General features: G+C 43.1%; 1 protein-coding gene and 1 pseudogene across 2 annotated transcripts in view; both read right to left on the bottom strand.

The window, feature by feature from the left end:
• The window catches only part of RCOR1 (REST corepressor 1), a 130,789-nt gene that overhangs the window by 86,561 nt on the left and 20,134 nt on the right, over positions 1-24,094 (bottom strand). The gene's annotated exons all lie outside the window — the stretch shown is intronic.
• Positions 17,632-17,798, bottom strand: LOC123584484 (annotated as a pseudogene).

Raw genomic sequence — 24,094 nt, 5'->3', positions numbered from 1 at the left:
CAGAGCTCCACGTGGGACTCAAACCCACAGGCGGTGAGCTCATGACCTGAGCTGAAGTCGGACACTTAACCGACTGAGCCACCCAGGCGTCCCGGCCCAAGACTTTTATAAAGATGCCTCTAAAGATCTTCTCCAGTAAATATCAGAGTTTCTAAGACTGTTATGTGTGGTTGTCTCACAGCACACTCACAAAGGAGTCCAAGGAAGTGAAGAACTTATCACACAAAGATGCATAAATGTGGCTTTTATAATCCTCAGGATCAACCCTGTGAGATCATTAAGCCCACTTAACAAATGAAGAAAATAATTCCACAATTATCTATGGAACTGAACTGTCCCTCGCTTTCCTCTTGCTAAATAATCTCAGTAATCCTATCCAGCTCTAAACTTTTGTTTTCTTCTATTCAAAGGTAAGAAGGTAGAGGCACTACATACAACTAATACCAAACACAGATTTTCAAGGTCACAGACACTCATTAATACTGACATTTAACAAAAGAATTTGTTCCTTCGATTTGATCCCTTCAATTCCTACTTATTCCTTCACTGAGATCAAGAAACTGAAAAGACATGGGACCAAGATATAGTTGGAGCAGGAGTGGAGGGAAAGGAGTAAGAACCAAACAGACCCGCAAGGAACAGAGTCACAATGCTCTCAATCCCTGTGCGCATCACCCTTAACTCCAAACGCTGGACCTTCTCAGATCAGGAGGGGTTCTCTCAAATGTTCCCAGCATGAAATCCAAAAATGTAAAGTTCCCTTAATAAATATGCAGATTCAATGCTGCTCCAATACTCAATGTGACTTCTCTACAAAGAGAAGTTTGAGTCACAGCTAAACAAGTTCACAGCTAAGAAATGAAGACACAACCATCCCTCTTGTAAAACTGGCCTTCATATTACACTTGACACACTACCAACCCCCATCGTGACTCTGCTGCACACAGGGAATAAAGCAGAAATAAATATGGAGCCTCCTTTCTTGAGAGCATACAATCTAGTGAGCAAGACATATTAAATCTTGTGCAAGTTATTTAACTTCTCTAAGCCTCAGTTTCCTTATCAGTAAAATTGAGTTACTTGAGTTTTGTTTTTTGTTTTTTTTTAAATGACAGATGGTAACTAGATTATGGGAGAATTAAGTGAGTTTAACTGAGTTACAATGGACTGCTTCCTAAGACTGTCCTGTAATACACCTATCACAGTGGCTGGCCCATAGAAATGCATAAATATTACCTATTACTATTGTTTTTAATGTTTACTTACTTTTGAGAGAGAATGTGAGCACATGAGTGGGGGAGGGGTAGAGAGAGAGAATCCCAAGCAGGCTGCGTGCTGTCGGTGCAGAGCCCAACACGGGGTTCAATCTCAGGACTGTGAGATCATGACATGAGCCGAAATCAAGAGTTGCACACTCAACCAACTGAGCCATCCAGAAATCCCTGTTATCTATTATTACGAAATAACTACTCAAATAATTCTTTAAATTATAATGACACAAGGAGTTAATAAGCATGGCAGCCTCTGGGGAACTGTATGACTTGGAAGATGTAGGTAAAAGACCAATTGTGTTTCACTGTCTATCTCTTTGAAATTTAGCTGTTTTATACCAATGACACACAACCTATTAAATTTTTTAAATTAAAATGTCAACCAAAATAAGAGACCAGTATCTCAATCTCCATGAGACTTCCACGATTAGACCCCCAAGTCTTTCAGGGTCAGAAGGACCACCTACAATATGTTGTCATTCTGGGATTTTATGTACACTCTTAGGGGGAATCAGGTGTTCACATGCAGTCCACACACACCTGAAGACTGACCTTTTAAGCTTAAGAGGCCACACTTACAGAACACAGTGAGTTATTTCAACTAACTCTTCCATTTCAAATATTGAATTAATTAAAAACACAACCGGTCCTTTCTACTAAAAGGGTTTATACAGTTTCACAGTTGTAATTCCAAACTGCCCTGTTTGGTTACCTTCCCCCACAGAAGGTAAAACATGCAAACACCTTTTAATGAGAAAATTTTAATACGTTCCAGGCTAGATCTGCTTAGCAACAAGTTAAAAACTCATGTCATCCTACTTGTGTTCCCATGGATACAGTCATGAACACTACGGTGGCAGCTGTACAAATCAAGGAAAGAATCCCAGGAGAACTGTATTTAAAACACGGACAAAAAACAATACTATGAAGGTAGGAATAACGCTGAGTACCTTTCCCATTAAAACCCACCTCTCCAGGGACGCATGGCTGGCTCAGTCGGGGGCACATGCGACTCTAGATCTTGGGGTCATGAGTTCAGTAGAGATTTAAAAACAAACAAACAAGCAAACACCTCTCCATTCCCTACAGGTTCCAAACAGCCTTCCACTACAATCTCCCTCTTTGGGGCGCCCAGGTGGCTCAGTCAGCTGAGTGTCCAACTTCGGCTCAGGGAGTGATCTCATGGTTTGTGAGTTGGTGCCCCACATGGGGCTTGCTGGTGTCAGCTCAAAGCCTGCTTTGGATCCTCTGCCCCTTCTCTCTGCCCCCTCCCCCTCTTGCACTCTCTCTAACATAAAAATGAAAACGTTAAAAAAAAAAAAAAAAAAAGAATCTCCCTCCTTAAGCCTGCCTGCCCTTACCCAGTGTTCCCGAACACAACTGTAAATAACGCTTCAGCAACAGCGTCTGCACCAGTTGATAATGACTTTGGGCTATTTGTTTGTGTACTATTTCCAGGACTGGTACATAGCTCTTTCTGATGTAGCAGATTTATCACACTGGCTTGAACACAAGGTAGAAACCAATTCTACATTTTAAACTTGTGATCTGGGGAAAGTTAAACATTTTCAATGGTTTTCTAAACCAACATTTTTTTAAGTACTGACATTTGAAGTAAAAGAAGTACATAATCCAAATTGTGGAGAAGACAGTTATTTTATATTATAACTAATATAGGGGCACCTGGGTGGCTCAGTCAGTTAAGCATCTGACTTTGGCTCAGGTCATGATCTTATAGTCCATGGGTTCGAACCCCACATCAGGCTCTGTGCTGACAGCTCAGAGCCTGGAGTCTGCTTCGGATTCTGTGTCTCCCTCTCTCTCTGTCCCTTTCTCAGCTTGCATTCTCTCTCAAAAAAATAAACATTAGGGGCGCCTGGGTGGCGCAGTCGGTTAAGCGTCCGACTTCAGCCAGGTCACGATCTCGCGGCCCGTGAGTTCGAGCCCCGCGTCGGGCTCTGGGCTGATGGCTCAGAGCCTGGAGCCTGCTTCCGATTCTGTGTCTCCCTCTCTCTCTGCCCCTCCCCCGTTCATGCTCTGTCTCTCTCTGTCCCAAAAATAAATAAACGTTGAAAAATAAATAAATAAATAAATAAACAAACATTAAAAAAAATGATAAAAAAAGAAATTACTTTTAAAAAAAAAGGCAAGCATTCTCAGAATACATAGTTGTAACAGGTGACTAAGTGTATCTCAAACTAATAAGAAAACTATAAAAACCCTATTCAATGGGAAAAAGACATAAAGACAATTCACAAAACAGTACACAGAAAATGTTTCACCTGTCTAGAAACTGGAAAAATACTTATGAAACAAGGCAATCTTCTGCTTATTAAACTTATCTATTTGTTTACTGCAAGCTAGAGCATATAGCAATGCAGAGTGCAATGTATTGCCAGTACACATTAGTATATGTCTTCTGGAAAGCAATCTGGCAATATCTAAAATCTTCAAAATGTTCATACATTTTGACCCAGTAATTTCACTCTGGGGGATCTTCCGAAATAATCCAAAATATAGGGAACTGCTATAAATATGTGAAGATTCATCTCAAATAGCTTGTAAAAGGAAAACAAAAACTTTTTTGTAATGATCTGGTAAAGAGGACTTTTTATTCAAAGTATAGCTGACACACAGTGTCATTAGTTTCAGATGTACGACACGGTGACTCCACAGCTACACTCTGTATGTTATGCTGTGCTCACTAGAAACACAGCTACCATTTGTCCCCACACGGCACTCTTAGAATACCACGATATTCCGTATGCCGTACCCTTCTTCCTCATTACTTATCCATTCCCTAACTGGAAGCCTGTATCTCCCACTCCTCCCTTCACCTATTTTGACCACATCCCTAAGAAAAGTAACTTTTGGGGGTGACTGGGTGGCTCAGTCAGTTAAGCATCCAACTCTTGATTTTGACGCAGGTCACGGTCCCCCAGTTTGTGACGTTGAGCCCCACTGCACACTCTGCAACTGACGGCACAGAGCCGGCTTGAGATCCTCTTTCCCTCTCCCTCTCCCCCTACACGTGCACATGCTAATTTTTTAATTTTTTTTTTTAATTTTTTTTGAGAAAGACAGAATATGAGCAGGGGAGCGGGAGAGAGGTGGACAGAGGATCCGAAGCAGGTTCTGCACCGACAGCACAGAGACTGATGTGGGGCTCAAACTCATGAATCGTGAGATCGTGACCTGAGATGAAGTCAGATGCTCAACTGACTGAGCCACCCAGGCATCCCAAAATAAATAAACTAAAAAAAAAAAAAAAAAAAAAAAAAATCAATAAACTGCCTTCCTGGGATGCCTGGGTGACTCAATCAGTTAAGCAGCTGACTTTGGCTCAGGTCACGATCTCACGGTTCATGGGTTCAAGCCCTGCATCAGGCTCTGTGCTGACAGCTCAGAGCCTGGAGCCTGCTTCAGATTCTGTGTCTCCCTCTCTCTCTGTCCCTCCTTTGCTCGCACTCTGTCTCTCTCTCTCACAAATAAATATTTTTTAAAAATAATAAATAAATAAATTGCCGTCCAAAACCTAAAACAAGGAAAGGAAAGGAAAGGAAAGGAAAGGAAAGGAAAGGAAAGGAAAGGAAAGGAAAGGAAAGAAAAGAAAAGAAAAGAAAAGAAAAGAAAAGAAAAGAAAAGAAAAGAAAAGAAAAGAAAATTTTGAACCCAAATAGTGACAACAATAAGAAGCTGGTCTGTCTGGTTATATTCTATTCCACAGGTTATTATCCAATTATTAAAACGTTTTGAAGACCATGCACACAGAAAACTTGATAGCAATACTAATAGTGAATTTACTTCTTCTAAGGTCCTACCCTAAGCACTTTATGTATATTAATTCATTCAACAATAGTACTAGAAAATATTAATGGCATAAAGTGGTGGCTCCTGAGGCTGGCTATTGGAGTCAGAAAACATTGAGAATTTTATGAAAGCGATGGATCCTGGTATTTTCACACACACACACACACACACACACGCACACACAACATTTTGCACACAACTTCCAAGGGTTCACAGGTCCCAGGGTAAAAAAAAAATCCATCCAGTGTGTTCAGTGTTTACAACAATGTAAGAAATAGGCATATGAGACAACCTAGCCAGATGTAACAGTTTTTGCAAGAGGCTGGATCTATGTATTTGGCGGAGGTTAAAATACAGAGAGGGTAGTCAGGAAGGACCTGGGAAGAACCTTTGTATAAATCACCAACCTGGGGTGAGGGGATGGACCACAAGAACGCTGACGGCACACAAACCTGAGACCAAACGCAAGCTCTGACCGCTACCAGCTTCATCACACGCAGCCCTGGGCAAAGTCACTGTTGCTTCGCTCCCTCATGTAGAAAAGGTATGGTCTTCACAAGACAGCTAAAAAGGAGTACACATAAAAGGTGCTCTATAAATGATAATCCTTTCCCTATTTAGTAGTTTTTATGTAAACATCATCTGTGCCAAAGCCATCTTAAAAGTAGACATTTTCCCTACACCTCAATGTGTATGAACCTGTCAAACAACTGCAAAGCAAAGTTGACTCGTCCTCCTGATTTACCAACCTACCTTCCTCCCCTACCCTGCAAGTAGACACACAGCGACATCCGAGGTCAGGTCTCCCTATTACAAATGTCACCAGTGTGACGGCTGGTGCATCACTGAAAAATGTAATATAAAATATGCTGTGGGGGAAAGACATCATAAATACAGAGAATACTTACTTGGTATATATCACCCAGAATCAGTGGGAACCCCCTGCTCCTAGATGACAAAGCACCGAGCTTCATCTGACGACAGTCACATTACTGACTTCTTTAGCCAGTAAGAGATCTCACAACTACTCAAATCTGCAGCAACTTGGTTTGGAGAGGTCTGTTTTGTTTCTTATATACTGTAGTCAGGATTAGTAATGAGACTATTACACTGCATTCAAGTCAAGAATTTTCACTCACCCCTTCCCCCTCCCTCGACCAACCAGGGCAAAACACAAACTGCATCAGGTCAACACTCCATAGGAATGACATCCTTTCCACCACCACCGCCCCCCCCCCCCCCCCCCGCCCACGAACAACTTCAGGAAAGACAAAAGGGACCCTCATACTACATTCCTGAAGCACAATCACAAGTGTGTACACGACACGTAAACATGACACATTCTGGAGGCATCTCACATCAAAATGAGATCTGAAACGCCTCACAAATCCACCATCTACTGCACAAAGAAGTGGGATTTTGAACTTGAGAATAATTTTTTACAGTCAACCTTTAAGACTTAACATTCTAGGGGGCGCCTGGGTGGCGCAGTCGGTTAGGCGTCCGACTTCAGCCAGGTCACGATCTCGCGGTCCGTGAGTTCGAGCCCCATGTCAGGCTCGGGGCTGATGGCTCAGAGCCTGGAGCCTGTTTCCGATTCTGTGTCTCCCTCTCTCTCTGCCCCTCCCCCGTTCATGCTCTGTCTCTCTCTGTCCCAAAAATAAATAAACGTTGAAAAAAAAAAATTAAAAAAAAAAAAAAAAGACAACATTCTAGGGGCATTTAGGTGGCTCAGTCGGTTAAGCATCTGACTGACTCTTGATCTTGGCTCAGGTCTTGATCTCAGGGTCGTGAGTTCAAGCCCCGTGCTAGGCATGGAGCCTACTTAAAAGAAAAAAAAAAAAAAAAGACAACATTCTTCTGAGAACAAATTCCATTTGGGACTGCAAAGTAACTTTTCTTCACAGTACAGAGTAAAGCAACTTTAGTGCATAAAGTTTTCTGGATCCCCACGTGGCCCCAGATCACATCCAAACTATGAAGGCCTTTTATCACGGCTCTCCAATAATCATTTGGGTAACAACTTTCTGTAAGATTAGAGCAGAATTTTAGAGCTGGAAGAGACCTCTGAGATCATCTGATTAACTGCAGAATGGAGCTATATCTTAGGAGAGGATTCCAAGTTCTATAGGGTGAAAACGACACATGGCCAAAATTAATCTTGAAAAATATTTCCGGAAAGCCACCCACTAGAGACCAACACACAAAATCTTCTCAGTAAGTTCAAAGCCAGTTTCCCCCCTCTACTGTTAGACCAAGTAATTCATTCTATAGTCACTGAGCACCCAAAACAAAGTTGGTGGGTTGTGTTCAGAAGTCATGTTCAACTTGGGGCGCCTGGGTGCTGTCAGTTAAGCATCCGACTTCGGCTTGGGGTCACGATCTTGCGGTTCCTGAGTTCAAGCCCTGAGTCCCACTCTGTGCAGACAGCTCAGAGCCTGAAGCCTGCTTCAATTTCTGTGACTCATTTTCTCTCTCTGTCCCTCCCGATTGTGCACGCCGTCTCTCTCAAAAATAAACATTAAAAAAAAATTTTTTTTAAAGAAGTCATGTTTGTCAACTTAACACGTCAACAGCAGGGACACCTGGGAGGTTCAGTCAGTTAAGCATGATTATGGCTCAGGTCACGATCGCACAGTCATGAGATTGAGCCCCCACGTCAGGCTCTGCACTGACAGGAGAGAGCCCACTTGAGATTCTCTCTCCTCTATCTCTGTCCCTCCCTGGCTCATGTGCATGCACTCCCCCTCTCTCAAAATACATAAATAAACATTTTTAAAAAGTAAAAATAGGGGCGCCTGGGTGGCTCGGTTCGCTGGGCGTCCGACTTTGGCTCAGGTCATGATCTCACGGTTCGTGGGTTCGAGCCCCACGTCGGAACGTCGGACTTGCTGCTGTCAGCACAGCACCTGCTTCAGATCCTCTGTCCCCCTCTCTCTGTCCCTTTCTCTCTGTCTCTCTCTCAAAAATAAACATTAAAATAAATAAACAAATAAATAAAACCAAACATGAGAAGCATACTGAACACGGTCCTATTTTTACACTAGGAGAATCACATGGAAAGATTCAGGGTAATACCTATCTCTTGCCTCCTCCAGGGCACAAGCAGGGCTATGATGACCATATGTCCAGATTAGTCCTGGACAATCCCAGTTTACACCTGTCAACCTGGCACAATTTTTAATAGGCTCTTGTTCACTCTCAAGAGTAGTCTGGGCCAGTCTACTCCCAGTAAACCTACCCCCACACCCTGCACAGTCAACTCTCACAACGAATCTGAGCTGGTCCATGACTCATGTTAACCGAGGAAGTGTGGCAGAAATGATAATGTGCCAGTTCCGGGCCTACACTTCCAGAGGACTAGCAGTTGCTGCTTCCTCCTTCTTGAAATGCTTGCTTTTGGGAGTCCTGAGCCAGTATGTAAGAAATCTGACTATCCTACTCGAGACCTCTCCCACTGGAAAACTGACAGGCCCGGAGACCATACGGAGACAAAAGAGGCCCAGCTGGCCCAGCATCTCAGTGAGGCCAGCAGACGACACCAAGCCCACCGAGCAATCAAATGATACCGTCCACGTAAGCCCAGCAGAACAACTATTCAACGAAGCAAGAATCACAAAATAATAGTTATTTCGAACCACAAAATATGAGTGGTTTCTTAACACTTTCCTGTGAAGGAGAAGGGGATTCCTGTAATATCTCATGGAATACTCCAGAGGTGGATGGGACTGATTAATAATAACTTGAGCCAGAAAGGGCAAGATCCTTCACGATGGCAGTCACCACTACCCTTCTAATCTTATAGTCGCAATATTGTACCTCAGATTCAGAAACCTAGAATGAGGACTAAGCCTCAGAAGATCTGGGAAGGATAACGTCGAGAAAGGTTTGAGGTGCTTTAGTTATTTTTGCACTGATCTTAGAAAGGATTCCTAACTTTGAAAAATTTTTTTAATTTGTTTAATGTTTATTTATTCTTGACAGAGAGAGAGAGACAGAGCATGAGCAGGGCAGGGGCAGAAAGAGAGGGAGACACAGAATCAGAAGCAGGCTCCAGGCTCTGAGCTGTCAGCACAGAGCCCGATGCGGGGCTCGAACTCACAGACCACGAGATCATGACCTGAGCCGAAGTCGGACGCTCAACCGACGGAGCCACCCAGGCGCCCCAACGTTTATTTATTTTTGGGAGAGACGGACAGAGCATGAGTGGGGGAGGGGCAGAGAGAGAGGGAGACACAGAATCCAAAGCAGGTTCCAGGCTCCCAGCTGTCAGCACAGAGCCCGACACGGGGCTCAAACCCATGAACCACGAGATCATGACCTGAGCCGAAGTCAGAGGCTTAACCAACTGAACCAACCAGGTGCCCCAAGGATTCCTAACTTTGAATGGGTGCTTTGTGCTGAGATTCGCTAAGCAGACACTTTGAATATTTAACACTATCATGGCGAAAGGGGTTAAATAGTCTGCCCAACATTCCTAAGTTCCTGCGTGACACAAAATATCTAAGGAGGAGGAGGCATCCAATGCAGTAACACTCAAGAACACAGGACTAGATCAAGTTGGATTCTCCCACATCCGAGCTGAGACCTCAGGCAAGTTGTTCAAGCTTTCTAAATCTGCCTCAGTGTCTGCACAATGGGGATGATACCACTGTGCAGTAGGGCTGTTCTGAGAATTAAGTAAGAGGTTATTTGTAAAGCTCTCCGGCACGGAGCTGGTTCACACACACACACACACACACACACACACACACACACACACACACACAACTAGAAGGAAGAGAGTCGAGAAGCCTGGCACGGTGCCTTCAGAATTACGTCAGCTCATCCACAGTTAGGCTATAAAAGGCGTATCTATAAAAGACCTATGCAAAGGCGTCTGTGAGCCAATAAAGGTGCTCACTGCTGAGAGCTCAGGCTAAAAACCTCTATTTTGTAAACTTACTGGAAAGAGGTTCTGTCCATGTTTTTTAAAAAAACAGGAAGTTGTTACTGAGAGACACACCTGTACCAGGCGCTCTTCTAGAAGCTGGGCCCCCACCTCACAGAGCTGACCTTCTGGTTGGAGGAGTCAGACAAGAAAGAAGATAAATAGGGAAGTACGTTAGACAATGTAAGAGGGAATGAGAAAACCATAAAGCAAGGAAGGAGGACAGGAAGCACCAGGGAAACAGCCGTAATGTTTAGATGGACTGGCCAGGAAAAGCCTCAGTGAGAGTGTGACAGTTCAGTGCGGAGGGAAAGAAAGAAGAACATAAGCCATATGGATGAAGGGTAAGGGGAGGGGTAGAGAAGCAAGGAAAAAGCACTGGAGGCAGAAGAAAAGTGAGTGCAGAGATCCTACGGGCAGGAACACACCGGGCAACGGTCAAGAAAGAGAAGGGAGGCAGCGTGACTAGAGTGGAGAACAGAAAGGAGTCGCTGGGAGCTGAGGTCAGGGGCGATGGGGACTGGAACTCCTACAGATTAAACTGGCATCTTGTTCTAGATGTCTTGGGGGAGAGGGGGTTTTTTGATGGTTAACTTTACGTGTCAACTCAACCAGGCCACAGGGTCCCAGATGTCGGTCAAACATTATCCTGGATGTGTCGGTGAGAGTATTTCCGGATGAGATTAACATCTGAATCGGTAAACTGAGTAAAGCAGACTGCCCTTTGTAATGTGGGTGGTGCTCATCCAAACAGTTAAAGGCCTGAATTTAATAAAAAGGCTAAGAGGGAACTTCTCCAGCCTGACGGCTTGAGCTGGGACACGGGATGGGATCTCCTGGCTCTCTCTCAGGCCTTTGTACTCAGACTACAGCTCAGACCATCTCTCCTCGCTTGCTGACTGGCAGATCTAAGAACTTCTCGGCCTCCACAGTCACGTGAGCCAACTCCTTACAACAAATGTCTTTTAATATATATATCCTACTAGTTCTGTTTCTCTGGAGAGCCCTAAACTAATCAGGTTTCAAACAGGAGTGAGGTACCTGGGACTCTTGGGGTAAACGGGGAAGACTGACAATTGGATCTTGCAACATGGAGGTCACCAGTGACATTATGAGCAATTCTGGAAGAGCAGTGGTGACAAAAGCCTGAAAGAAACGTGTTCGAGAAGAGAACAGAAGAATGGAAAACAGAGTATAGACAATTATCAAGAAAAACCTTTTTACACAAATGAGATCTAACAGGCTGCTTATATGCTGTTGAGAATGACAGCCTGCAGAAGTTCACGTGCAACTGCTTCAATTTTTTCCCAGTTAAATAAAGGAAAAAGGGGGAAGGAAAAATGGAACATTTTAAATGAGACATTTGAACACTCTACAGAAGAGTAACTAGAGTAGGAAAACGATATAACCTGTAATAGGCCTACGAGATTTTGGTGGTCATGATTTTAAAATGAGATTAGTCAGTATGGTCTCTCTAACCACATTCAGCTGAATTCACACGGATTCAAGCCAAAGAAGAATCAGAAGCTGCATTAAACAGGCCTTAACGAGAGCACTTCAGGCACCCTCCCCCCCACACACTCGGACTTGCCTGCTGTCCCACTTCCCAGCTGGAACAGCCCCACCAGGCCTGGCAGAAACCTGCAAGCTTCAGATGATCCTGAGCCTCGGCCCCCTACCCACGTCTTCTTTCCTAACATCACCAACTGTCTCTACCTCCCCCAGGGCTTATAAAGGCTAAGCCCTGGTAGCCTTCCCCGTGTGCACTGTGACAGAAGCCACAGCAGCTCCAACACCTAATTCAGCAGCTTCCCCAGGGGCTGCCTGTAGAGGCCAAGCAACAAACCTGAAGGCAGAGAATAATGAAGTCCCTATGGGGCAGGGGCGCCTGGGTGGCTCAGTCGGCTGAGCATCCAATTTTGGCTCAGGTCGTGATCTCGCAGTTTGTGGGTCTGAGCCCACATTAGGCTCGCTGCTGTCATCACAGAGCCCATTTCGGATCCTCTGTCCCCCACTCCCTGCCCCTCCCCTGCTCGTACTTTCTCTCCCTCAAAAATAAACGTGAAAAAAAAATTTTTTAAGACCTTAATGGGGCAACTCTGACCATTAAGAGACAGGAGACGAGAAACGGCCGTCAAACTTCTCAGCTTCCACCTCCACATCCCTGCCTGCCGCCCGCCCCCATCCCCTGGGAGTGTTCTGAGAGGTGCCATGATTCCCTAGAGATTCCCAGGAAGACCAAGCAACCAGCTAAGGTTCTCATGAAGCTGTGATGGCTTAGAAACATACCACTTTGTATCTGTTCTCCTTTCTTCTCTGCCTCATCCTCTTTTTTCCCTCCTCGTTCCAACTTCAAATAAAGCATCAGCACATACACTCTTGCCATCTTTTCCAGGGAATCCAGGCTAAGACACAGATTGTGGCTTAGACACAATTATTGATGAAACAAGAGGAAAACGAGAGTATGAGTAGAGAACATACTGTAATGACTATGGAATTTATGGTCAACAAAGACAAGAGAGTGACCAGGGGAAATGCCGCAGGAACAATGAACTGAAATTTACGATGGGGTTGAAGACTGCAGGAAATGGGATGGCCGAAGGTGGGAGCTATCAAGTCTGGAAGCGGTAGTCAGAGTACTAAGTTTGAAATTGAAGTGACAAGAGTTTTTTCACATAATGGTGATCCAAGGGAATGGGTGGCCAAGGTAGGGTAGAGAACAGGATACATGGGAGAGAGGTCAAGGAACTAAGAAGCCATGTCACTATTGTTGAATAGTTGTTCAGCCATTCACCGTTGCTCTGGGATGGATTACCCTCAAGGGCAGAAAAAATCACAAAAGACTACAGACACCTTGCTCAGCGAGTGACAAAAGAAGAAGCCACTTCCGTTCTAGTAATAAACTAGGTAACTCAGACCCACCAAGGACAATCAGAGAAGCTCAACAAAATGTCAAAAACGTCTGCTTGAAGGAATCGGTGAACTAACAAGATAGAGCTGGAACACAGCAGAGACTGAGACTTAGGAAGGGAACTACAGCTACCGGGGTCACTTTTCCCCCCAGAGGCATTTGCCAACGCTAGAGGACAGCACTGAGAGGCTGAGACGCTGAATAATGCATCTGACAGGCTCTTGGTGTTAGGGTAACGGCTCTGACTTCAAGTATTGCCACTGGGGAGAGGGAGAGAGAGCAGCAGCCTGCGAACGGCCATTTCATTGAACTGGGACTCTGAGAGGCTGTACTCTGGAAGAATAAAACTGAAGTAGCGGTGCCTGAGTGGCTCAGTCAGTTGGGCATCTGACTTCGGCTCAGGTCATGGTCTCACAGTTGGTGGGTTCGAGCCCCGCGTCGGGCTCTGTGCTGACAGCTCAGAGCCTGGAGCTGGTTTCAGATTCTGTGTCTCCCTCGCTCTTTGCCCCTCCCCAACTTGTGCTCTCTGTCTCTGTCTCTCTCAAAAATAAATAAACTTAAAAAAAAACAAACAAACAAAAACAAAAAAGAATAAAACTGAAGTAGACAGACCCTCAAAGGGACTGCAGGTCGGCCCTGAACAATTTCTACTGGGAGTAAGCTGATTCCACAGTGTGAGTATAAATAAAACCTCCCTAGAAGATACTTTCCTTAGGCCTCAGATTTTTTTATAATCAATTTTCTAAGTTGCAAGTTTGATATAAAATACACAATCAAAAGAGATCAGGCATGTGAGTAAATAATACAACATTAACACAAGACAGAAGAAATAGAAGACAAAAACAGACCACAAGCATTCCAGATATTAGTTACCAGATTTAAAAATAACTACAGTTGACTCTTGAACAGTGCAGCAGTGGGGAGCATACAGACCCTGAGGAGTCAAAAATCCGCATATAGATGGGGCGCCTGGGTGGCTCGGTTGAGCAGCCAACTCTTGATTTCGGCTCAGGTCATGATCTCGCAGTTGGTGGGATTGAACCCTGTGCTGGGCTTTGGGCTGACACCACAGAGCCTGCTTGAGATTCTCTCTCCCTCTCTCTCTCTGCCCCTCCCCCACTCACACACTCTGGCACTCTCTCAAAATAAACATTTTTAAAAATCTACATATAACTTTTGACTCGCCAAAACCTAATAGCCTACTGTTGACTAGAGCCTTATTGATAACATAATTAACACATATTTTCCAGGTTACATGTATTATATACTGTATTCTCACAACTGAAACTTGAGAAAAGATGTTATTAAGAAAGTCATAAGGAAAGGAAAATATATTTACTGTACTGTAAAAAATCCGCATAGAAGTGGGCCGCACAGTTCATACCCATGTTGTTGACAAGTCAACTATCCACTTCCGACATTCCAGGACTTTAAAACAAGATTTACAATTTTAGCAGAGAACTAGAAACTATAAAAAAAGAACCAAATGGAGGCTCTAAAACTAAAAAAAGGATATACAACTGAAATTAAGAACTCAATGGACGGATTTAAAAGAAGATAGACAGATAAAAGGAGAAAGACAAGTTAAAATAAAAGATTTCAAATGAAGCCCAGGAAATAAAAATTTGGAAAACACAGACTTAGAGGCTAGGAGACAGAGATGCAGAACACATATGAAACTGAAATTCCAGGAAGAAAGGAAAAAGAGCCTGGAACAGAAGCAATATACAAGAATGACTGAGAACTGTCTAAAAGTAACAAGACAGTAAGCCACAGGTTCAAGAAGCTCTAAGAATCCTAAGTAGACTAAACTTTAAGAAACAAAGATAAACTTCATACCTAGCAATATCACAATAAAATAGCTAAAAGAAAGAGCAAACAATTAACACAGCCTGGGAAACAGGAAGGTCACAGTGATACTGACAGTTAACCTACTACTGAAAAGGACGGGAAACCCAAACACAAAGTCTTCTAAAGCGCTTTTATAAAAGGAAGAGAGCACAACCTAGAATTCTATACCCAATACAAATAACCTACAAGAATAACTTGAAATAAAAAGTTTCAGACAGACCCATCACTAGCAGACCTACACTGAAAGAAATATCCAAAGGTGCAAAAAACAAAACAAACCAGATAGAAACTCACCAGGTACACTAAGGAATGAAGAACGACAAAATGGTCAATGGTCAATATATGAATAAATCCAAATAAAATGACTGTGTAAGATAATGGCTTCTTACAGGAAGCAACGTATGTAAGACTCAAAATATGAAACAACAAAGGCACAAAGGGAGCACAGGGGTAAGCGGAGTTAGGCATCCTATGGCTGTTGCGTTGCCCTTCAAGAAGGTAAAAGCACCCAGTTTACAACAGGATGATAAATCAAAGATATAAACTATAATCTCTAGGGGAGAGGGTTCTGGGAAGATGGTAGAGGAGGAAGCCCCACGAATCTGTCTGCCGCCTCCCCCGCCTCCGCCCCAGGCAACTACAGTGGCAGAGGCTGTCTGATGTAACTGTGCTGGATCTCTGGCGTCCACTGGAAGTTTGCAATATCCAAGAGAAAAACTCATGCAGTAAACTGCAGTCAGTTCTGGTCAATCTCAGCTCTCCGGACAGTAGCAGCTACTCATCCCTGCCCCTGGCCATGGGGCGGGAAGCAGTGCACATATTCAGTTCCTGGCACAGCCTGTACACAGCATGTAGGAGCCAGGGTGTGCAGAAAGGACCGTGTTTTCCAAATACTGACAATCTGTGCTCTGACCACCAAATGCTGCTTCTGAAAACAGAGGTGCAGACAAGCAGCAGATCGTCACTGTTGTTGCACCACCCCCACACCACAACAAGCCCCTCATCCTCTAGCGGAGTCACTCGCGGGGGACTTTAAGAAGCTTGTCCCTTATATACGCTCACACACACATTCTTCACTCGTCTCATTTTCACCTTCTGGGAGGCAGATATTGATGACTAGGCCATACAAAAGCAAATGCATAGGGGCACCTGGCTGGCTCAGTTGGTGGAGCATGTGACTCATGATCTTGGGGTTGTGAGTTCAAGCCCTACACTGTGTACAGAGATTACTTAAAAAAAAAAAAAAAAAAAAAAAGCAAATGCATGCACTATACAGGGAAAATGAGAAAGTGACCACACATGCCCAGAGAAAGGCATAGTCTCAGAAAAGATCTGAGAAACCCTGGTGCGCCTGTGTGGCTTAACTAGTTGACTATCCAACTCTTGATATTGGCTCAAGTCACAATCTCACAGGTTCATGAGTTCAAGCCCCACATCATGCTCCTCACAATGATAGTGTGGAGCCTGTTCAGGATTCTCTTTCTCCACAAGCTCTCTCTCTCTCTCTCTCAAAATAAGTAAATAAACTTTAAAAAAAAAAACAAAAAACAGATCAGAGAAACCTTAAGTTTAACCTCAGGATGATCCTTGACATAGAGACAGTCTACAGTAAGGGGGAAGGACTGAAGAATAGATGAATTAGTGAATACATAACAAAAACGGCAAACCTGGGGAAGGGGATGTTAACCACATTATTAGACTCACATGTTCACTTTCCAACAACATCACAAGGCATACAAGAAACAGAAAAGTATGGCCAATTCAAAGGGGGAAAAAGTTTCAACAGAAACTATCCTTTAAAAGACCTGATGGAGGGGCGCCTGGGTGGCGCAGTCGGTTAAGCGTCCGACTTCAGCCAGGTCACGATCTCGCGGTCCGGGAGTTCGAGCCCCGCGTCGGGCTCTGGGCTGATGGCTCAGAGCCTGGAGCCTGTTTCCGATTCTGTGTCTCCCTCTCTCTCTGCCCCTCCCCCGGTCATGCTCTGTCTCTCTCTGTCCCAGAAATAAATAAATGTTGAAAAAAAAAAAATTTTTTTAAAAAAAAGACCTGATGGCAAACCTACTAGACAAAGATTTAAAAATGGTCAAAGAACTAAAAAAAGATGTGGAGAAAGTCAAGAAAACAATGTATAAATAAAATGGAAAAATCAATTAAGAGATAGAAAACCTAAAAAGAAACCAAAAAAATTCGGGAGTTGAAAGTACAACTAATAATTTACTAGAGGGACTCAAAGGCAGACATGAAGAGGCAAAACAAAGAATCAGTGAACCTGAAAATAGGAAAATAGAAATTATCAAGTCTGAGAAACAGAAAGAAAAGACTGAACAGAAAGAAAAGTGGACAGAGAGCATAAGGGACCTGTGGGACACCATCAAACAGACCAAATACAAGTTGTGGGCATCCCAGAAGAAAGGGGCAAAGAGAAGATCTGAAAAACTAACTGGCTAAAAACGTCCCAAATTTGATGAAAGACATGAATATAAACATCTAAGAAACTCAACAAACTCCACAGAAATAAATCAGAGACCTACACCAAGGCACATTATAATCAAACTTTCCAAAGTCAGGGACAAAGACAGAATCTTGAAGGCAGCAAGAGAAATAACTCATCACATATAAAAGATCCTCAGTAAGTTAATGAGCAGATTTCTCATCAGAAACTTCAGAGGCCGGGAGCAGGGGGGCTCAGTTGATTAAGCGTCCAACTTTGGCTCAGATCATGATCTTATGGTTCATGAGTTCAAGCCCCACATGGGGCTCTGTGCTGACAGCTCAGGGCCTGCAGCCTGCTTCAGATTCTGTATCTCCCTCTCTCTCTCTGCCCCTCCCTTCCCTCCCTCCCTCCCTCCCTCCCTCCCTCTCAAAAATAAACATTAAAAGAACAAGAACAACATCAACTACTACTACTACTTCAGAGGCCAGAAAGCAGTGGATCAATATAATCAAAGTGCTAGAAGTTTTCAATTAGTAATAATCGCGCCTCGGATAAACTTCATTGGCTACGATACTGCCACTGTGCAAAGCTCAAAGTGCTAAAAGAAAAAGCTTTCAAACAAGAATCCTATATCCTGCAAAACTGTCCTTCAAACAGCCTTAAAAAGGAAGAAATTCTGACATAAGCTACAACATGCATCAATCTTGATGGCGTTGTGCCAAATGAAATAAACCAGTCACAAAAACCAAACTCTGTATGACTCACTTACATAAGATACTTAAGAGTACTCAAAATCATAGAGACAAAGTAGAAGGCTACTTTTAATGGGAATAGAGTTTCAGTTTTATAAGATGAAAAGAGTTCTGGAAAAGGAAGATGATGATGAATAAATAGCCCATTATGACTATATTTCATACTTCTGAACTGTACACTTAAAAATGGTTAGGGGCGCCTAGGTGGCTCAGTTGGTTAAGTATCTGACTCTTGATTTCAGCTCAGGTCATGATCTCACAGTTGGTGGGATCAAACCCCATGTTGAGCTCTGAGATCACAGCACGGAACCTGCTTGGGATTCTCTCTCTCCCTCTCTCTCTGCCCTTCCCCCCACTCATGCACATACCCACTCTCCCTCTCTAAATAAATAAATACACTTCAAAAAAAATGTTAATAGTTAAATATGACAAATTTTATATTATGTCTATTTTACCACAACTTAAAAACTTGGAAAACTAGGGGCGCCTGGGTGGCTCAGTCGGTTAAGCATCCGACTTCAGCTCAGGTCATGATCTCGCGGTTCATGAGTTCGAGCCCTGCGTCGGGCTCTGTGCTGACAGCTCAGAGCCTGGAGTTGCTTTGGATTATGTGTCTCCCTCTCTCTGCCCCTCCCCTGCTTGCACTCTCTCTCTCTCTAAATAAACACTATAAACAAATAAATAAATAAATAAATCTTAGAAAACTAAAAACAAACAAACCGTAACCTCTAGGACAACCACTAATGGCATTTTTAATAAAAGTACATAACTAGCAAGCTAAGGAGAGAGGGCAGAATAATAAACATTAAATCAATGCAAAAGAAGGTTAAAGGAACAAAAAAGAAACACAGAACAAGTGGGTCAAATAAATAGAAAGCTCTGAGTCAATAGATCTAAATTCAAATATGTCAGTGAATACTTAAGTGAAACTGTACATGGAACTAAATGCCTTAGATAAAAGCAAAGATTTGCTTTTTATGCCTTGGATAAAAACCTGTTTAGACATACCTAAATCATCAGAATAAAGGATGAACGCACAAATGAAAACAGCACGCAAACACGGGCGAAAAGGAGCCGGCATAGCCAAGTTGTTGGGCAAGGAGCATTACTAAAGAGGGCCGCTCCAGAGTGATAAAGGTTCACTCCTCCAGCAGTCCATGCAAAGGCAGGTTACATACAGCAAAAAGCAGTAATAAGTGGTATAATCTGATGACATACATTCACAGCAGTGTGTTTTCGGGAAAAGAGGAGAACGGTACAGAACTGGCAATAAAGGACAAGGAGGACATCCCACTTCCAGGCCCGGTGATGTGAGAAATGTAGGAGGAAGCCAGCACTACTTGAGAGCACTGCAGGGAAAAAACAGTTCCAGCAGGAGAAAACCCAATTTTCTATTGGAACAAGAACGTAGGGGAAATTCACCAAAGAAATTAGGGATTTTCGGGGATTCTTGCTGACGCACCTTGATTTCAGAAGGCTCGGTGTAAAGACTTCAAGAGAAGGTCAGAGATGGGAGATAGGATCAGAAGAAACAATGTGGGTAGAGTCTTGGAGATTAGAATCCACATAATGGGAGGATGACCCAGTAATTCTGGCCTTGTGGGTGACTGATCACACACAAAAAAAGAAAAAAAGTGGTGGGGGCAAGAGGGGAGCACATGATGAGATTAATCCTGATGGTCCCAAGGCAGAGGGTGATGGAGGAGCTAGGTGTGCTGAGGGAAAGGAGGCGTGTGGGGATCCTGACAGGAATGGCTAAATTCCTGGGCTTCCTCCCGGCATCTGGCGACACGTATGGTCTGGCAGAGGGCAGCCTCACCCGAAGCGTTCACTGCTCTGCGTTTCTGCTTGAAAAAGGCTGCTAGGTTTGGGCTAAGATTGTAAAGAGCCAATCCATCTCTGGCAGCTACCAAACAGAGGCTTTCTCAGAGGACGACACAGAGCCAGTGACACAGCCGTCCTCCAAAATCCACCTCTGGAGTTTCTAACTGCCCCAAATCCAGAGGATTGTCCCCAAGTTTTAATAATGTTGTTAAACACAATTAATCTAACAAAACCAAGTGTTACTTTTTGGTGGACCGTAGCGAAGGATGGGCAGTTTACCAGTTCTATGCCTGTGTATTTCATTCACTTATTCAAGAGATTTTATTTTGTACCGACTATGTGCTAAACAACGTTCTACACTCTGGGGATATAGCGGTCTGGATACAAAGCAAGGGGGTTACAAAATAAAAACCCGTGCCTTCGTGGAGTTTATATTTTAGAATAGACATTAAACAAATATGTACATTTATAGCATGTTAGAAGGTGTTACGAAAATAAGAAAGAGGAGAGCAGGATGAAGAGGCCTGGAGTACAGTGGAAGTTTCCATTTTAACTAGGATGGTCAGGGCGCGTAGGTGGCTCAGACGGTTACATGCCCAATTTCAGCTCAGGTCACCATCTCACAGTTGGTGAGTTAGAGTCCCGCATCAGGCTCTCTACTGTCAGCGCAGAGCCTGCTTGGGATCCTGTCTCCCTCTCTCTCTCTGCCCCTCCCACCATGAGCATGCATGCTCTCTCTCAAAAATAAACATTAAAAAAATATAGGATGATCAAAACAGCTCCTATGAAATTATTCCTGACAAAAATAATTTTAATAAAAAAAAAATCAATCTTCTAAATCTAACTACCAGTTTACAGAAAATACAGAGGACAAAGGAACATGATAAAAACAGCCAGGGATGCAATCAGCAAATCCAGAATGAGGGACTCTTTCCACCAGACAATCCAATGGTTTTCCACAACTTAATTACAAAGAAAAAACAAAAAAAAAGGGGGGAGAAATCTATACATTAAAACTCAGCGTGCATGCTTTAGGCCAAGATGGAGTAACAGAGACCAGATCGACCCTCCTCCTTGAAACATCCTAAAGAACAAACAGGGGCACCAGGGTGGTTTAGTCAGGTGAGTGTCCAACTCTTGATTTCAGCTCAGGTCATGATCTCACGGTTCATGAGATCGAGCCCCGCATCTGCCTCTGTGCTAATGGCACAGAGCCTGCTTGGGATTCTCTCTCTCTGCCCCTTCTGCTCTCTCTCAAAATAAATAATAAACATTAAAAAAAAAAAAAAATATATATATATATATATATATATATATATATATATATGCATGAAACAATGGTCTTCCAGACAATGGCCGTCAGGTGATGAAGAACCTGATGATCAGGTGATCCTTGAGGGTGGGAAACAAGAGAGATGAATGCTCCAACAGTCTCAACTTACTGCTCTGAAGAGTTTCCAGGCCACGGGGCTGAATAGTATTTTACCAAAGAAGATAAGGGGATGGCAAATAAGCAGATAAAAAACCAAAACTCAGTATCGCTTGTCACTTGAGAAACAGAAGTTAAAACAAAATACCACTACACACATATTAGAATGTCAAATTAAAAAAAGACTGACCATACCAACTGTTAGGAAGGTTGCAGAGCAACTGAAATTCTTTTTATATACTGTGTGTGTATATATATACATATATATATATATATATACATATATATATATATATGATTTTTAGTTTTGTTTTTTTTTAAGTTTACTTATTTACTTTCGAGAAAGAGCATGCAAGTGGGGTAGGAGCAGAGAGAGAAAGAGAGAGAGAGAGACATAGGGAAGGAGGGAGGGAGGGAGAGAGAATCCCAAGCAGGCTCCGCACTGTCAGCACAGAGCCCGATGCAGGGCTTGAACTCACGAACCATGATATCATGACCTAAGCCAAAGTCAGACGCTTAACCGCCTGAGCCCCCGGGGCGTCCCGAGCAACTGCAACTCTTATACACTGCTGGTGGACATGTAAAATTGTAAAAACACTTGAAAAAGTTTGCAGTTTCTTAAAAAATTAAACATACAACTACTATATGATTCCATTCCTGAGTATTTTACCCAAGAGAAAAAGAAATATATTGTTCACACACAGACTTGTACCTGAATATTCACAGCAGTCCTGTCATAGCCAAACAACAGAAATAACCCCAACGTTCATCAAGAGGTGAGTGGAGACCAACTAATCTTTGACAAAGCAGGAAAGGGCATCAAATGGAAAAAAGACAGTCTCTTTAGCAAATGGTGCTGAGAGAACTGGATGGCAACATGTGGAAGAATGAAACTAGACCACTTTCTTACACCATACACAAAAATAAACTCAAAATGGATGAAAGACCTAAATGTGAGACAGGAAAGTATCAAAACCCTAGAGGAGAAAGCAGGCAACAACCTCTTTGACCTCAGCCGCAGCAATTTCTTGCTCGACACATCTCCAAAGGCAAGGGAATTAAAAGCAAAAATGAACGACTGGGACCTCATCAAGATAAAAAGCTTCTGCACTGCAAAGGAAACAATCAACAAAATCAACAGGAAGCCGACCGAACCGGCAAAGACATCTGTAAATGACATAACAGATAAAGGGTTAGTATTCAAAATCTATAAAGATCTTATCAAACTCAACCCCCGAAAAACAAAGAATCCAGTGAAGAAATGGGCAGAAGACATGAATAGACACATTTCCAAAGGAGACATCCAGATGACCAACAGACACATGAAAAAACATCACTCATCATCAGGGAAATACAAATCAAAGCCACACTGAGATAACATCTCACACAGATCAGGATGGCTAAAATTAATTCACGCAACAACAGATGCTGGCGAGGATGTAGAGAAACGGGAACCCTCTTGCACTGTTGGTGGGAATGCAAACTGGTGCAGCCACTCTGGAAAACAGTGTGGAGGTTCCTCAAAAAATTAAAAATAGAACTACCCTACGACCCAGCAATAGTACTACTAGGAATTTACCCAAGGGATACAGGAGTGCTGATGCATAGGGGCACGTGTACCCCAACATTTATAGCAGCACTTTCAACAATATCCTAATTATGGAAAGAGCCTAAATGTCCACCAACTGATGAATGGATAAAGAAGATGTGGTTTATATATACAATGGAATACTACTTGGCAATGAGAAAGAATGAAGTCATGCCATTTGCAGCAACGTGGATGGAACTAGAAGGTATTACGCTGAGTGAAGTCAGTCAGATAAAGACAGATATCGTATGTTTTCACTCATATGTGGATCTTGAGAAACTTAATAGGAGACCCTGGGGTGGGGGAGGGGAAAAAAAGAAGTTACAAACAGAGAGGGAGGGAGGCAAACTGCAAGAAACTCTTAAATACTGAGAACAAACAGGGTTGACGGGGGGGGGGGGTGGGGGGGTAGGGGAGAGGGGAAAATGGGTGATGGGCGCTGAGGAGGGCACTTGTGATGAGCACTGGGCATTGTATGGAAGCCAATTTGACAATAAATTATATTTAAAAAAAGGTGAGTGGATAAAAAAAATATAGCGTATCCATAAAATGTAATGCTACTCAGGAATAAAAATAATTGATACATGCAAAATGCGGATGAATCTCAAAAGAATTATGCTGAATGAAAGAAGTCAGACAAAATGGAACAACTTAAGATTCCACTTCTTTAAAACTCCAGAAAATGCAAGCTGATCTCCAGTGAAGAAGATCAGTGGTTGCCTGAAGGAGGAGCAGGTAAGAGGGATTACAAAGGGGCCTGAGGAAACTTTTGGAAATGATAGATATAATCCGTATCTTCAGTGTGATTTCACAGGTGTACGCATATGCCAAACTAATCAGGGCTCCCAGGTAACTCAGTTGGCTAAACATCTGACTCTTGATTTCAGCTCAGGTCACGATCTCACAGCCATGAGATGGAGCCCTGCATCGGGCTCCGCACTGAGCAGGCAGCCTGCGTGGGATTCTCTCTCTCTCTCTCTCTCTCTCTCTCTCTCTCTCTCTCTCTGCCTCTACCCCACTCACGCATGCGAGTGCTCTCTCTCAAAATAAATAAACATTTTATAAAACACTCTAAATATGAGTTTACTGAATGTCAGTTGTACCTCAAAAAAGCTCTTTTTTAAAACTGCAACATGTGGCTCATGTCTGAATCCTGATTCAAACAAACCAACTGTTTCAAATAGTTTAGTGGAGATTTAATTATACTAAAGAATAAATATTTTATGTAATGGTGATCTTTGTGATTAGGTTTTTGTTGCTGCTGTTTTTATACTTAAAGACTTTACTTTTTTTT

This window comes from Leopardus geoffroyi, chromosome B3 (assembly GCF_018350155.1).
Source record: "Leopardus geoffroyi isolate Oge1 chromosome B3, O.geoffroyi_Oge1_pat1.0, whole genome shotgun sequence".
Taxonomy (NCBI): Eukaryota; Metazoa; Chordata; class Mammalia; order Carnivora; family Felidae; genus Leopardus; species Leopardus geoffroyi.
Note: the sequence above shows the minus strand (reverse complement) of the source record. Positions and strands in the feature narration are given on the sequence as shown.